The sequence below is a fragment of the Oncorhynchus keta genome, unplaced genomic scaffold (assembly GCF_023373465.1).
Source record: "Oncorhynchus keta strain PuntledgeMale-10-30-2019 unplaced genomic scaffold, Oket_V2 Un_contig_8935_pilon_pilon, whole genome shotgun sequence".
Lineage (NCBI taxonomy): Eukaryota > Metazoa > Chordata > Actinopteri > Salmoniformes > Salmonidae > Oncorhynchus > Oncorhynchus keta.
In genome coordinates this window covers 27,281-40,017 of record NW_026290313.1, presented here as the reverse complement: position 1 = coordinate 40,017, position 12,737 = coordinate 27,281, and the positions used below count along the sequence as shown (strand labels likewise).

The 12,737-nt window shown below is 44.5% G+C and overlaps 1 long non-coding RNA gene across 4 annotated transcripts; it reads left to right on the top strand.

Annotated features, from left to right (window-relative positions):
* Positions 1 to 25: 25 nt before the first annotated feature.
* Positions 26 to 1,284, top strand: LOC127927004 (uncharacterized). Of its 4 annotated transcripts, none has more exons than XR_008125907.1 (3): positions 26 to 132; positions 229 to 608; positions 709 to 1,284. It is a non-coding gene; the product is annotated as an uncharacterized LOC127927004 (long non-coding RNA). The 4 variants fall into 4 exon arrangements; XR_008125904.1 differs by having other exon boundaries at positions 229 to 754; positions 805 to 1,284; XR_008125906.1 differs by having other exon boundaries at positions 229 to 804; positions 951 to 1,284.
* The last annotated feature ends 11,453 nt before the right edge of the window (positions 1,285 to 12,737 follow it).

The following is a 12,737-nucleotide window of genomic DNA, read 5'->3' as shown; positions in this document are numbered from 1 at the left end:
GGGACAAATGGAGACTGGTGGGGGGGATAAAGAAAAGAGACAATAGACATTAAAGGGGTCAGAGGAGTTCAACACTTTAGTGAAGCAGTGCGTGTGTGTGTGCGTGAGTACCCAGGGGTCAGAGGAGATGAGGTGGCGTGTGTGTGTGCGTGAGTACCCATGGGTCAGAGGAGATGAGGTGGTGTGTGTGTGTGTGTGCGTGAGTACCCAGGGGTCAGAGGAGATGAGGTGGTGTGTGTGTGTGCGTGAGTACCCAGGGGTCAGAGGAGATGAGGTGGTGTGTGTGTGTGCGTGAGTACCCAGGGGTCAGAGGAGATGAGGTGGTGTGTGTGTGTGTGTGCGTGAGTACCCAGGGGTCAGAGGAGATGAGGTGGTGTGTGTGTGTGTGTGCGTGAGTACCCAGGGGTCAGAGGAGACGAGGTGGTGTGTGTGTGTGCGTGAGTACCCAGGGGTCAGAGGAGACGAGGTGGTGTGTGTGTGTGTGTGCGTGAGTACCCAGGGGTCAGAGGAGATGAGGTGGTGTGTGTGTGTGCGTGAGTACCCAGGGGTCAGAGGAGATGAGGTGGTGTGTGTGTGTGCGTGAGTACCCAGGGGTCAGAGGAGATGAGGTGGTGTGTGTGTGTGTGTGCGTGAGTACCCAGGGGTCAGAGGAGATGAGGTGGTGTGTGTGTGTGTGTGCGTGAGTACCCAGGGGTCAGAGGAGATGAGGTGGTGTGTGTGTGTGCGTGAGTACCCAGGGGTCAGAGGAGATGAGGTGGTGTGTGTGTGTGTGTGCGTGAGTACCCAGGGGTCAGAGGAGATGAGGTGGTGTGTGTGTGTGCGTGAGTACCCAGGGGTCAGAGGAGATGAGGTGGTGTGTGTGTGTGTGTGCGTGAGTACCCAGGGGTCAGAGGAGATGAGGTGGTGTGTGTGTGTGTGTGCGTGAGTACCCAGGGGTCAGAGGAGATGAGGTGGTGTGTGTGTGTGTGTGCGTGAGTACCCAGGGGTCAGAGGAGACGAGGTGGTGTGTGTGTGTGCGTGAGTACCCAGGGGTCAGAGGAGACGAGGTGGTGTGTGTGTGTGTGTGCGTGAGTACCCAGGGGTCAGAGGAGATGAGGTGGTGTGTGTGTGTGCGTGAGTACCCAGGGGTCAGAGGAGATGAGGTGGTGTGTGTGTGTGCGTGAGTACCCAGGGGTCAGAGGAGATGAGGTGGTGTGTGTGTGTGTGTGCGTGAGTACCCAGGGGTCAGAGGAGATGAGGTGGTGTGTGTGTGTGTGTGCGTGAGTACCCAGGGGTCAGAGGAGACGAGGTGGTGGTGTGTGTGTGCGTGAGTACCCAGGGGTCAGAGGAGACGAGGTGGTGTGTGTGTGTGTGTGCGTGAGTACCCAGGGGTCAGAGGAGATGAGGTGGTGTGTGTGTGTGTGTGTGTACCCAGGGGTCAGAGGAGACGAGGCGGTGTGTGTGTGTGTGTGCGTACCCAGGGGTCAGAGGAGACGAGGCGGTGTGTGTGAGTGTGTGTGTGCGTACCCAGGGGTCAGAGGAGACGAGGCGGTGTGTGTGTGTGTGTGTGTGTGTGCATACCCGGGGGTCAGAGGAGATGAGGCGGTGTGTGTGTGTGTGTGTGCGTACCCAGGGGTCAGAGGAGATGAGGGGGTGTGTGTGTGTGTGTGTGCGTACCCAGGGGTCAGAGGAGATGAGGCGGTGTGTGTGTGTGTGTGCGTACCCAGGGGTCAGAGGAGAGGAGGCGGTGTGTGTGTGTGTGTGTGTGCGTACCCAGGGGTCAGAGGAGATGAGGCGGTGTGTGTGTGTGTGTGTGTGCGTACCCAGGGGTCAGAGGAGACGAGGCGGTGTGTGTGTGTGTGTGTGTGCGTACCCAGGGGTCAGAGGAGACGAGGTGTGTGTGTGTGTGTGTGCGTGAGTACCCAGGGGTCAGAGGAGACGAGGCGGTGTGTGTGTGTGTGCCTGTGTGCATGAGTCCTCAGGGTTCAGAGGAGACGAGGTGGTGTGTGTGTGTGTGCGTGAGTACCCAGGGGTCAGAGGAGACGAGGCGGTGTGTGTGTGTGTGCCTGTGTGCATGAGTCCTCAGGGTTCAGAGGAGACGAGGTGGTGTGTGTGTGTGTGCGTACCCAGGGGTCAGAGGAGATGAGGTGGTGTGTGTGTGTGTGTGTGACCCAGGGGTCAGAGGAGACGAGGCGGTGTGTGTGGAGTGTGTGCGTACCCAGGGGTCAGAGGAGACGAGGCGGTGTGTGTGTGTGTGTGTGTGTGCATACCCAGGGGTCAGAGGAGATGAGGCGGTGTGTGTGTGTGTGTGTGTGTGTGCGTACCCAGGGGTCAGAGGAGATGAGGCGGTGTGTGTGTGTGTGTGTGTGCGTACCCAGGGGTCAGAGGAGAGGAGTGCGTTCCTATAGCGTTCCATACAACCCTGCTGCAGCACAGTGACTCCTATGACCTCTGAACTGGCAGACAGCAGGAAGAGGGTCATGGCTGTCAGCATACTGACCTCATCCATGTTGGGACGAGACTCATCTGAGGAACACGCATTAAAGGTCAATTACAACATTATCAGCAGGCCACGGCTGGACAGCCACCGACACAGCATCCTGACACAATGGGAAGATGGGAAACACCTGGCTACCAGGAATCCTTCTAGAACCGTGTGTATGTTACCTGGTTGAGAATATTCTAGAACCGTGTGTATGTTACCTGGTGGAGAATATTCCTAGAACCGTGTGTGTTAATCTGGCTGAGAATATCCTAGAACAGTGTGCATGTCATCTGGTGGAGAATATCTCAGGAACAGTGTATGTTACCTGTGGAGAATATCTCCAGAACAGTGTGTGTGTGTTATCTGGGTGGAGAACATTCCAGAAACAGTGTGTGTGTAAGTTACCTGGTGGAGAATATCTCTAGAACAAAGTGTGCATGTTACCTGGTGGAGAATATTCCAGAACAGTGTGTGTGTACAATTCATGGAGAACATTCTAGAACAGTGTGTTACCTGGTGGAGAATATTCTAGGAACAGTGTGTGTGTGTGTTACCTGGTGGAGAATATTCTCACCAGTGTGTGTGGTAATATCTATGATAAATATCTCAGAACAGTGTGTATGTTTTCACCCTGGTTGAGAATATCCCAGAAACAGTGTGTATATAAACATCTGGTGGAGAATATTCTAGAACAGTATATGTTAACTATGGAGAATATCTAGAACAGTGTGTGTATTAAATATCTGGTGGAGAATATCCTCACAACAGTGTGTATACAAGCTACCTGGGTGGAGAACATTCCAGAACAGCGTGTGTGTTGACCTGGCGGAGAACATCTCCAGAACAGCGTGCGTGTGTACCTGGCTGAGAATATCTAGAATCAGTGTATGTTCATCTTTGCGGAGAACATTCCAGAACAGTGTATGTTAATCTGGTGGAGAATATCCAGAACAGTGTGTGTGTTATCTGGTGGAGAATATTCCAGAACAGTGTGTGTGTGTTACCTGGTGGAGAATATCTAGAACAGTGTGTGTATGTTATCTGGTGGAGAATATCTCCAGAACAGTGTGTATGTTACCTGTGGAGAATATCTCTAGAACAGTGTGTGTGTTATCTGGTGAGAATATTCTAGAACAGTGTGTATGTTACCTGGTGGAGAATATTCTAGAACAGTGTGTATGTTGGTCTGGTTGAGAATATTCTAGAACCGTGTGTGTGTGTTAACTGGTGGAGAATATTCTAGAACAGTGTGTGTGTTACCTGGTGGAGAATATTCTAGAACAGTGTGTATGTTACCTGGTGGAGAATATTCTAGAACAGTGTGTGTGTTATCTGGATGGAGAATATCTAGAACAGTGTGTGTGTGTTAACTGGTGGAGAATATTCTAGAACCGTGTGTGTGTTATCTGGGTGGAGAATATCTCTAGGAACAGTGTGTATGTTACCTGGCTGAGAATATTCTAGAACAGTGTGTGTTATCTGGTGGAGAATATTCCCAGGAACAGTGTGTATGTTACCTGGTGAGAATATTCTGAACAGTGTATATGTAATTATGGAGAATATTCTAGAAACAGTGTACACTGGTGGAGAATATTCCAGAACAGTGTGTGTTTACCTGGTTGAGAAATATTCTAGAACAGTGTGTGTTACCTGGTGGAGAATATCTCTAGAACAGTATACACCTGGTTGAGAAATTGATTCAGAACAGTGTGTGTGTGCGTTAATTCTGGCTGAGAACATTCCAGAACAGTGTGTGTGTGTGTTCCTGGTTGAGAACATTCAGAACAGTGTGTATGCCACCTGGTGGAGAATATCTCAGAACAGTGTGTGTGTTATCGGTGGAGGAATATCTCTGAGAAACAGTGTGTTACCTGGCAATGAGAATATCCTAGAAAAGTGTATTACATCTGGTTGAGAATATCTCAGAACAGTGTGTGTGTTACCTGGTGGAGAACATTCCAGAACAGTGTGTGTGTTATCCTGGTGGAGAACATTCTAGAACAGTGTGTGTAAGTGTTACCTGGTGGAGAATATCTCTAGAACAAAGTGTGTGTGTGTTACCTGGTTGAGAATATCTCAGAACAGTGTGTATGTTACCTGGTGGAGAATATTCTAGAACAGCGTGTGTGTGTTAATCTGCGGAGAATATCTCCCAGAACAGTGTGTGTGTGTAAGTTTTCTGGTTGAGAATATCCTAGAACAGTGTGTATGTTACCTGGTGGAGAACATCCCAGAAACAGTGTGTGTTAACTAAAGGAGAATGATCCAGAGAAAGTGTGTGTGTTACCTGCGGAGAATATCTCCAGAACAGTGTTACCTGGTGGAGAATATTCCAGAACAGTGTGTATAAAGATCTGGTGGAGAACATTCTAGAACAGTGTGTATGTTGTCTGCGGAGAATATCTCAGAACAGTGTGTATGTTATCTGGCTGAGAACATCTCCAGAACAGCGTGTGTTGTCTGGTGGAGAATATCTCCAGAACAGTGTGTGTGTGTTACCTGGTGGAGAATATCCTAGAACAGTGTGTATGTTACCTGGTGGAGAATATCCTGGAACAGTGTGTGTTAACCTGGTGGAGAATATTCCAGAACAGTGTGTGTTACCTGGTGGAGAATATCTAGAACAGTGTGTATGTTACCTGGTGGAGAATATTCTAGAACAGTGTGTGTGTTAATTATGGAGAATATCTCTAGAACAGTGTGTATGTTAACTGGTTGAGAATATCCTAGAACAGTGTGTATGTTACCTGGTGGAGAATATTCTAGAACAGTGTGTGTAATATCTGGTGGAGAATATCTCAGAACAGTGTGTGTGTTACCTGGTTGAGAACATTCTAGAACAGTGTGTGTATGTTACCTGGCTGGAGAACATCTCTAGAACAGTGTGTGTGTTACCTGGCGGAGAATATCTCTAGAACAGTGTGTGTGAGAATATTCTACCTGGTGGAGAATATTCCAGAACAGTGTGTGTTTACTTGTGGAGAACATCTCCAGGAACAGTGTATGTGTGTGTGTTACCTGGTGGAGAACATCTCAGAACAGTGTGTATGTGTCAATTCGGAGAATATCCTGAACAGTGTGGAGAATATTCCAGAACAGTGTGTATGTGTGTTGGTATTGAGAATATTCTAGAACAGTGTGTGTGTTATCTGGTGGAGAATATCCAGAACAGTGTGTATGTGTGTGTGTTACCTGGTTGAGAATATCTAGAACAGTGTGTGTGTTACCTGGTGGAGAATATCTCTAGAACAGTGTGTATGTTATCTGGTGGAGAATATTCTAGAACAGTGTATGTTAATCTGGTGGAGAACATTCCAGAACAGTGTGTGTACACCTGGTGGAGAACATTCCAGAACAGTGTGTGTGTGTTACCTGGTGGAGAATATCCAGAACAGTGTGTGTGTGTGTTGATCTGGTGGAGAACATTCTCAGAACAGTGTGTGTGTGTTAATCTGGTTGAGAACATATCCAGAACAGTGTGTATGTTACCTGGTGAGAACATTCCAGAACAGTGTGTATGTTACCTGGCTGAGAATATCTCTAGAACAGTGTGTGACCTGGTGGAGAATATCCTAGAACAGTGTGTATAAAAAGCCACCTGGTGGAGAATATTCTAGAACAGTGTGTGTGTTACCTGGTGGAGAATATTCTAGAACAGTGTATGTTACTGGTGGAGAATATCTCCAGAACAGTGTGTATGTTATCTGGTGGAGAATATCATTCAGAACAGTGTGTATGTTATCTGGTGGAGAATATCTCCAGAACAGTGTATGTTGTCTGGTGGAGAACATTCTAGAACAGTGTGTGTGTTATCTGGTGGAGAACATTCCAGAACAGCAGTGTGTATATGTTGTCTATGGAGAATATTCTAGAACAGTGTGTATGTTACCTGGTTGAGAATATTCTAGAACAGTGTGTATGTTAATTGGTGGAGAATATCTCTAGGAACACTGTGTATGTTAGAATCTGGTGGAGAACATTCTAGAACAGTGTGTGTTGTCTGGTGGAGAATATTCCAGAACACCGTGTTGTCATCTTTTCGGGAGAATATCCCAGGAACAGTGTGTATTGCCACCTGGCTGAGAACATTCCAGGAACAGTGTGTGTGTTATCTGGTGGAGAATATCTCTAGAACAGCGTGTGCAAGTTGTCTGGGTGGAGAACATTCTAGAACAGTGTGTGTTAAATCTGGTGGAGAATATCTCAGAACAAAGTGTGTGTGTTAATTGGTGGAGAACATCTCCAGAACAGCGTGTATGTTATCTGGATGGAGAACATTCTAGAACAGTGTGTATGTTATCTGGTGGAGAATATTCCAGAACAGTGTGTGTGTTATCTGGTGGAGAACATTCCAGAACAGTGTGTATGTTGACCTGGTGGAGAATATCTAGAACAGTGTGTGTGTTATCTGGTGGAGAATATCTCTCAGAACAGTGTGTGTGTGTTACCTGGTGGAGAATATTCCAGAACAGTGTGTATGTTACCTGGTGGAGAACATTCTAGGAACAGTGTGTGTGTGTACACTGGTGGAGAATATTCTAGAACAGTGTGTGTGTGTGTGTTATCTGGTGGAGAATATCCTAGAACAGTGTGTATGTTATCTGGTGGAGAATATCTAGAACAGTGTGTGTGTGTGTTATCTGGTTGAGAATATCTAGAACAGTGTGTATGTTACCTGGTGGAGAATATCTCTAGAACAGTGTGTATGTTATCTGGTTGAGAATATTCCAGAACAGTGTGTATGTTGACCTGGTGGAGAATATCTCTAGAACAGTGTATGTTACCTGGTTGAGAATATCTCCAGAACAGTGTGTGTCATCTGGTGGAGAATATCTCCAGAACAGTGTGTGTTATCTGGTGGAGAACATTCCAGAACAGTGTGTGTGTGTTATCTGGTTGAGAATATTCTAGAACAGTGTGTGTTATCCGGGTGGAGAACATTCTAGAACAGTGTGTATGTTACCTGGTGGAGAACATTCTAGAACAGTGTGTGTGTATGTTACCCTGGTGGAGAATATCTCTAGAACAGTGTGTGTTCTGGTTGAGAAATATCTCTAGAACAGTGTGTGTGTTATGGAGAATATCTCTAGAACAGTGTGTATGTTATCCTGGTGGAGAATATTCTAGAACAGTGTGTATGTTAATCTGGTCAGAGAACATTCTAGAACAGTGTGTGGGGAAACTGGTGGAGAATATCCTAGAACAGTGCATGTTATCTGGTGGAGAACATTCCAGAACACTGTGTATGTTATCTGGTGGAGAATATCTCTAGAACAGTGTGTGTGTGTACCTGGTTGAGAATATTCTAGAACAGTGTGTGTTATCTGGTGGAGAATATTCTAGAACAGTGTGTGTGTTACCTGGTGGAGAATATTCTAGAACAGTGTGTGTGTTACCTGGTGGAGAATATTCTAGAACAGTGTGTATGTTACCTGGTGGAGAATATTCTAGAACACTGTGTGTGTTACCTGGTGGAGAATATTCAGAACACTGTGTATGTTACCTGGTGGAGAATATTCTAGAACAGTGTGTGTGTGTGTTACCTGGTTGAGAATATTCTAGAACAGTGTGTATGTTACCTGGTGGAGAACATTCTAGAACAGTGTGTATGTTACCTGGTGGAGAATATTCTAGAACAGTGTGTGTTACCTGGTGGAGAATATTCTAGAACAGTGTGTGTGTGTTACCTGGTGGAGAATATTCTAGAACAGTGTGTATGTTACCTGGTGGAGAATATTCTAGAACAGTGTGTATGTTACCTGGTGGAGAATATTCTAGAACAGTGTGTGTGTTACTGGGTGGAGAATATTCTAGAACAGTGTGTATGTTACCTGGTGGAGAATATTCTAGAACAGTGTGTATGTTACCTGGTTGAGAATATTCTAGAACCGTGTGTGTGTGTTAACTGGTGGAGAATATTCTAGAACAGTGTGTGTGTTACCTGGGTGGAGAATATTCTAGAACAGTGTGTGTGTACCTGGTGGAGAATATTCTAGAACAGTGTGTGTGTTACCTGGATGGAGAATATTCTAGAACAGTGTGTGTGTGTTAACTGGTGGAGAATATTCTAGAACCGTGTGTGTGTTACCTGGTGGAGAATATTCTAGAACAGTGTGTATGTTACCTGGCTGAGAATATCTAGAACAGTGTGTGTGTTACCTGGTGGAGAATATTCTAGAACAGTGTGTATGTTACCTGGGGAGAATATTCTAGAACAGTGTGTATGTTACCTGGTGGAGAACATTTAGAACAGTGTGTGTGTTACTCTGGTGGAGAATATCCTAGAACAGTGTGTGTAAGCAATTACCTGGTTGAGAATATTCTAGAACAGTGTGTGTTACCTGGTGGAGAATATCTCTAGAACAGTGTGTATATGTTATCTGGCTGAGAATATTCTAGAACAGTGTGTGTGTGTGTTACCTGGTTGAGAATATTCTAGAACAGTGTGTGTGTGTGTTACCTGGGTTGAGAATATTCTAGAACAGTGTGTATGTTACCTGGTGGAGAATATTCTAGAACAGTGTGTGTGTTACCTGGTGGAGAATATTCTAGAACAGTGTGTGTGTTACCTGGCTGAGAATATTCTAGAAAAGTGTATGTTGGATTTGGCTTGAGAATATTCTAGAACAGTGTGTAGAATCCTGGTGGAGAATATTCCTAGAACAGTGTGTGTGTTACCTGGTGGAGAATATTCCAGAACAGTGTGTGTGTGTGCCACCTGGGTGGAGAACATTCTAGAACAGTGTGTGTGTGTGTGTTATCTGGTTGAGAACATCTAGAACAGTGTGTATGTTACCTGGGGAGAATATCCTAGAACAGTGTGTGTGTTACCTGGTGGAGAATATTCTAGAACAGTGTGTGTGTGTTACCTGGTTGAGAATATTCTAGAACAGTGTGTATGTTACCTGGTGGAGAATATTCTAGAACAGTGTGTGTGTGTTACCTGGTGGAGAATATTCTAGAACAGTGTGTGTTATCTGGTGGAGAATATTCTAGAACAGTGTGTGTGTTACCTGGTGGAGAATATCCTAGAACAGTGTGTATGTTACCTGGTGGAGAATATTCTAGAACAGTGTGTATGCTATCTGGTGGAGAATATCTAGAACAGTGTGTATGTTACCTGGTTGAGAATATCTCTAGAACAGTGTGTGTGTTACCTGGTGATAGAACATCTCTAGAACAGTGTGTGTGTGTAATACCTGGTGAGAATATCCTCAGAACAGTGTGTATGTTACCTGGTGGAGAAATATTCTAGAACAGTGTGTGCAGTTACCTGGTGGAGAAATATCCAGAACAGTGTGTGTTACCTGGTGGAGAATATTCTAGAACAGTGTGTATGTTGGCCTGGTGGAGAATATCCTAGAACAGTGTGTGTTAATTCATGGAGAATATCTAGAACAGTGTATGTTAACTGGTTGAGAATATTCTAGAACAGTGTGTATGTTACCTGGTTGAGAATATTCTAGAACAGTGTGTGTTACCTGGTTGAGAACATTCTAGAACAGTGTGTGTGTTACCTGGTTGAGAATATTCTAGAACAGTGTGTATAAGTTATCTGGTTGAGAACATCTCAGAACAGTGTGTGTTTTCACCTGGTGGAGAACATTCTAGAACATGTGTGTTACATCTGGAGAACATTCTAGAACAGTGTAAGTTACCTGGTGGAGAACATTCTAGAACAGTGTATGTGTGTATCTGGTGGAGAATATCTTCTAGAACAGTGTATGTTACCTGGTGGAGAGAATATCTCTAGAACAGCAGTGGTATGTGTGTGTTATCTGGCTGAGAACATTCCAGAACAGTGTGTTGCCTGGTGGAGAACATCCCAAAACAGTGTGTATGTGTGTGTGTTACTGGCTGAGAATATTCTAGAACAGTGTGTGTGTGTTACCTGGTGGAGAACATTCTAGAACAGTGTGTATGTTACTCCGGTGGAGAATATTCTAGAACAGTGTGTATGTTACCTGGTGGAGAATATTCTAGAACAGTGTGTGTGTTACCTGGTGGAGAATATTCTAGAACAGTGTGTGTGTGTGTTAACGGTGAGAACATTCTAGAACAGTGTGTGTGTGTGTTATCTGGTGGAGAATATTCTAGAACAGTGTGTGTGTGTGTTATCTGGTTGAGGTTATCTCTAGAACAGTGTGTATGTTATCTGGTGGAGAACATTCCAGAACAGTGCATGTTACCTGGTTGAGAATATCTCTAGAACAGCGTGTGTAGAAAAGCCAGGAGAACATTCCAGAACAGTGTGTATGTGTGTGTGTTGTCTGCGGAGAACATTCCAGAACAGCGTGTGTGTTACCTGGTGGAGAAATATCTAGAACAGTGTATGTTGTCTCGCGGAGAATATCCAGAACAGTGTGTATGTTACTCTGGGGAGAATATCTCCTAGAACAGTGTGTATGTTACCTGGTGGAGAATATTCTAGAACAGTGTGTATGTTTTACCTGCGGAGAATATCTCCAGAACAGTGTAAGCCACCTGGTGGAGAATATTCTAGAACAGTGTGTATATACACTGGTGGAGAATATTCTAGAACAGTGTGTATGTTACCTGGTTGAGAATATCTAGAACAGTGTGTATGTTACCTGGTGGAGAATATTCTAGAACACTGTGTATGTTACCTGGTGGAGAAATATTCTAGAACAGTGTGTGTGTGTTACCTGGTGGAGAATATTCTAGAACACTGTGTGTGTGTGTTACCTGGTGGAGAATATTCTAGAACAGTGTGTATGTTACCTGGTTGAGAAATATCTAGAACAGTGTGTGTTACCTGGTGGAGAATATTCTAGAACAGTGTGTGTGTTACTCTCGCGGAGAATATTCTAGAACAGTGTGTGTGTTACCTGGTGGAGAATATTCTAGAACAGTGTGTGTGTTGACTTCTGGAGAATATTCTAGAACAGTGTGTATGTTACCTGGTGGAGAATATCCTAGAACAGTGTGTATGTTACCTGGTGGAGAATATTCTAGAACAGTGTGTGTGTTACCTGGTGGAGAATATTCTAGAACAGTGTGTATGTTACCTGGTGGAGAATATTCTAGAACAGTGTGTGTTTACCTCTATGGAGAATATTCTAGAACAGTGTGTGTTACCTGGTGGAGAATATTCTAGAACAGTGTGTATGTTACCTGGTGAGAATATTCCTAGAACAGTGTGTGTGTGTGTTTACCTTGTGGAGAATATTCTAGAACAGTGTGTGTGTGTGTGTTACCTGGTGGAGAATATTCTAGAACAGTGTATGTTACCTCCAGGAGAATATTCTAGAACAGTGTGTGTGTGTGTTACCTGGTTGAGAATATTCTAGAACAGTGTGTATGTTACTCTGGTGGAGAATATTCTAGAACAGTGTATGTTACCTGGCTTGAGAATATTCTAGAACAGTGTATATGTTATCTGGTGGAGAATATTCTAGAACAGTGTGTATGTTACCTGGTTGAGAATATTCTAGAACAGTGTGTGTTACCTGGTGGAGAATATTCTAGAACAGTGTGTGTAAGTACCTCGGTGGAGAATATTCTAGAACAGTGTGTGTGTGTTACCTGGTTGAGAATATTCTAGAACAGTGTGTGTGTTACCTGGTGGAGAATATTCTAGAACAGTGTGTATGTTACTCTGGTGGAGAATATTCTAGAACAGTGTGTGTGTATGTTACCTGGTGGAGAATATTCTAGAACAGTGTGTGTGTTACCTGGTTGAGAATATTCTAGAACAGTGTGTGTGTTAAATCTGGTGGAGAATATTCTAGAACAGTGTGTATGTTATTCCTCGGTGGAGAATATCTAGAACAGTGTGTATGTTACCTGGTTGAGAATATTCTAGAACAGTGTGTGTGTTACCTGGTGAGAGAATATTCTAGAACAGTGTGTATGTTACCTGGTGGAGAATATTCTAGAACACTGTGTATGTTATCTGGTGGAGAATATTCTAGAACAGTGTGTGTGTGTTACCTGGTTGAGAATATTCTAGAACAGTGTGTGTGTTAATCTGGTGGAGAATATTCTAGAACAGTGTGTGTGTTACCTGGTGGAGAATATTCTAGAACAGTGTGTTATTACCTGGTGGAGAATATTCTAGAACAGTGTGTATGTTACCTGGTGGAGAATATTCTAGAACACTGTGTGTGTACTACCTGGTGGAGAATATTCTAGAACACTGTGTGTGTGTTACCTGGTGGAGAATATTCTAGAACACTGTGTGTGTGTGTTACCTGGTGGAGAATATTCTAGAACAGTGTGTATGTTACCTGGTGGAGAATATTCAGAACAG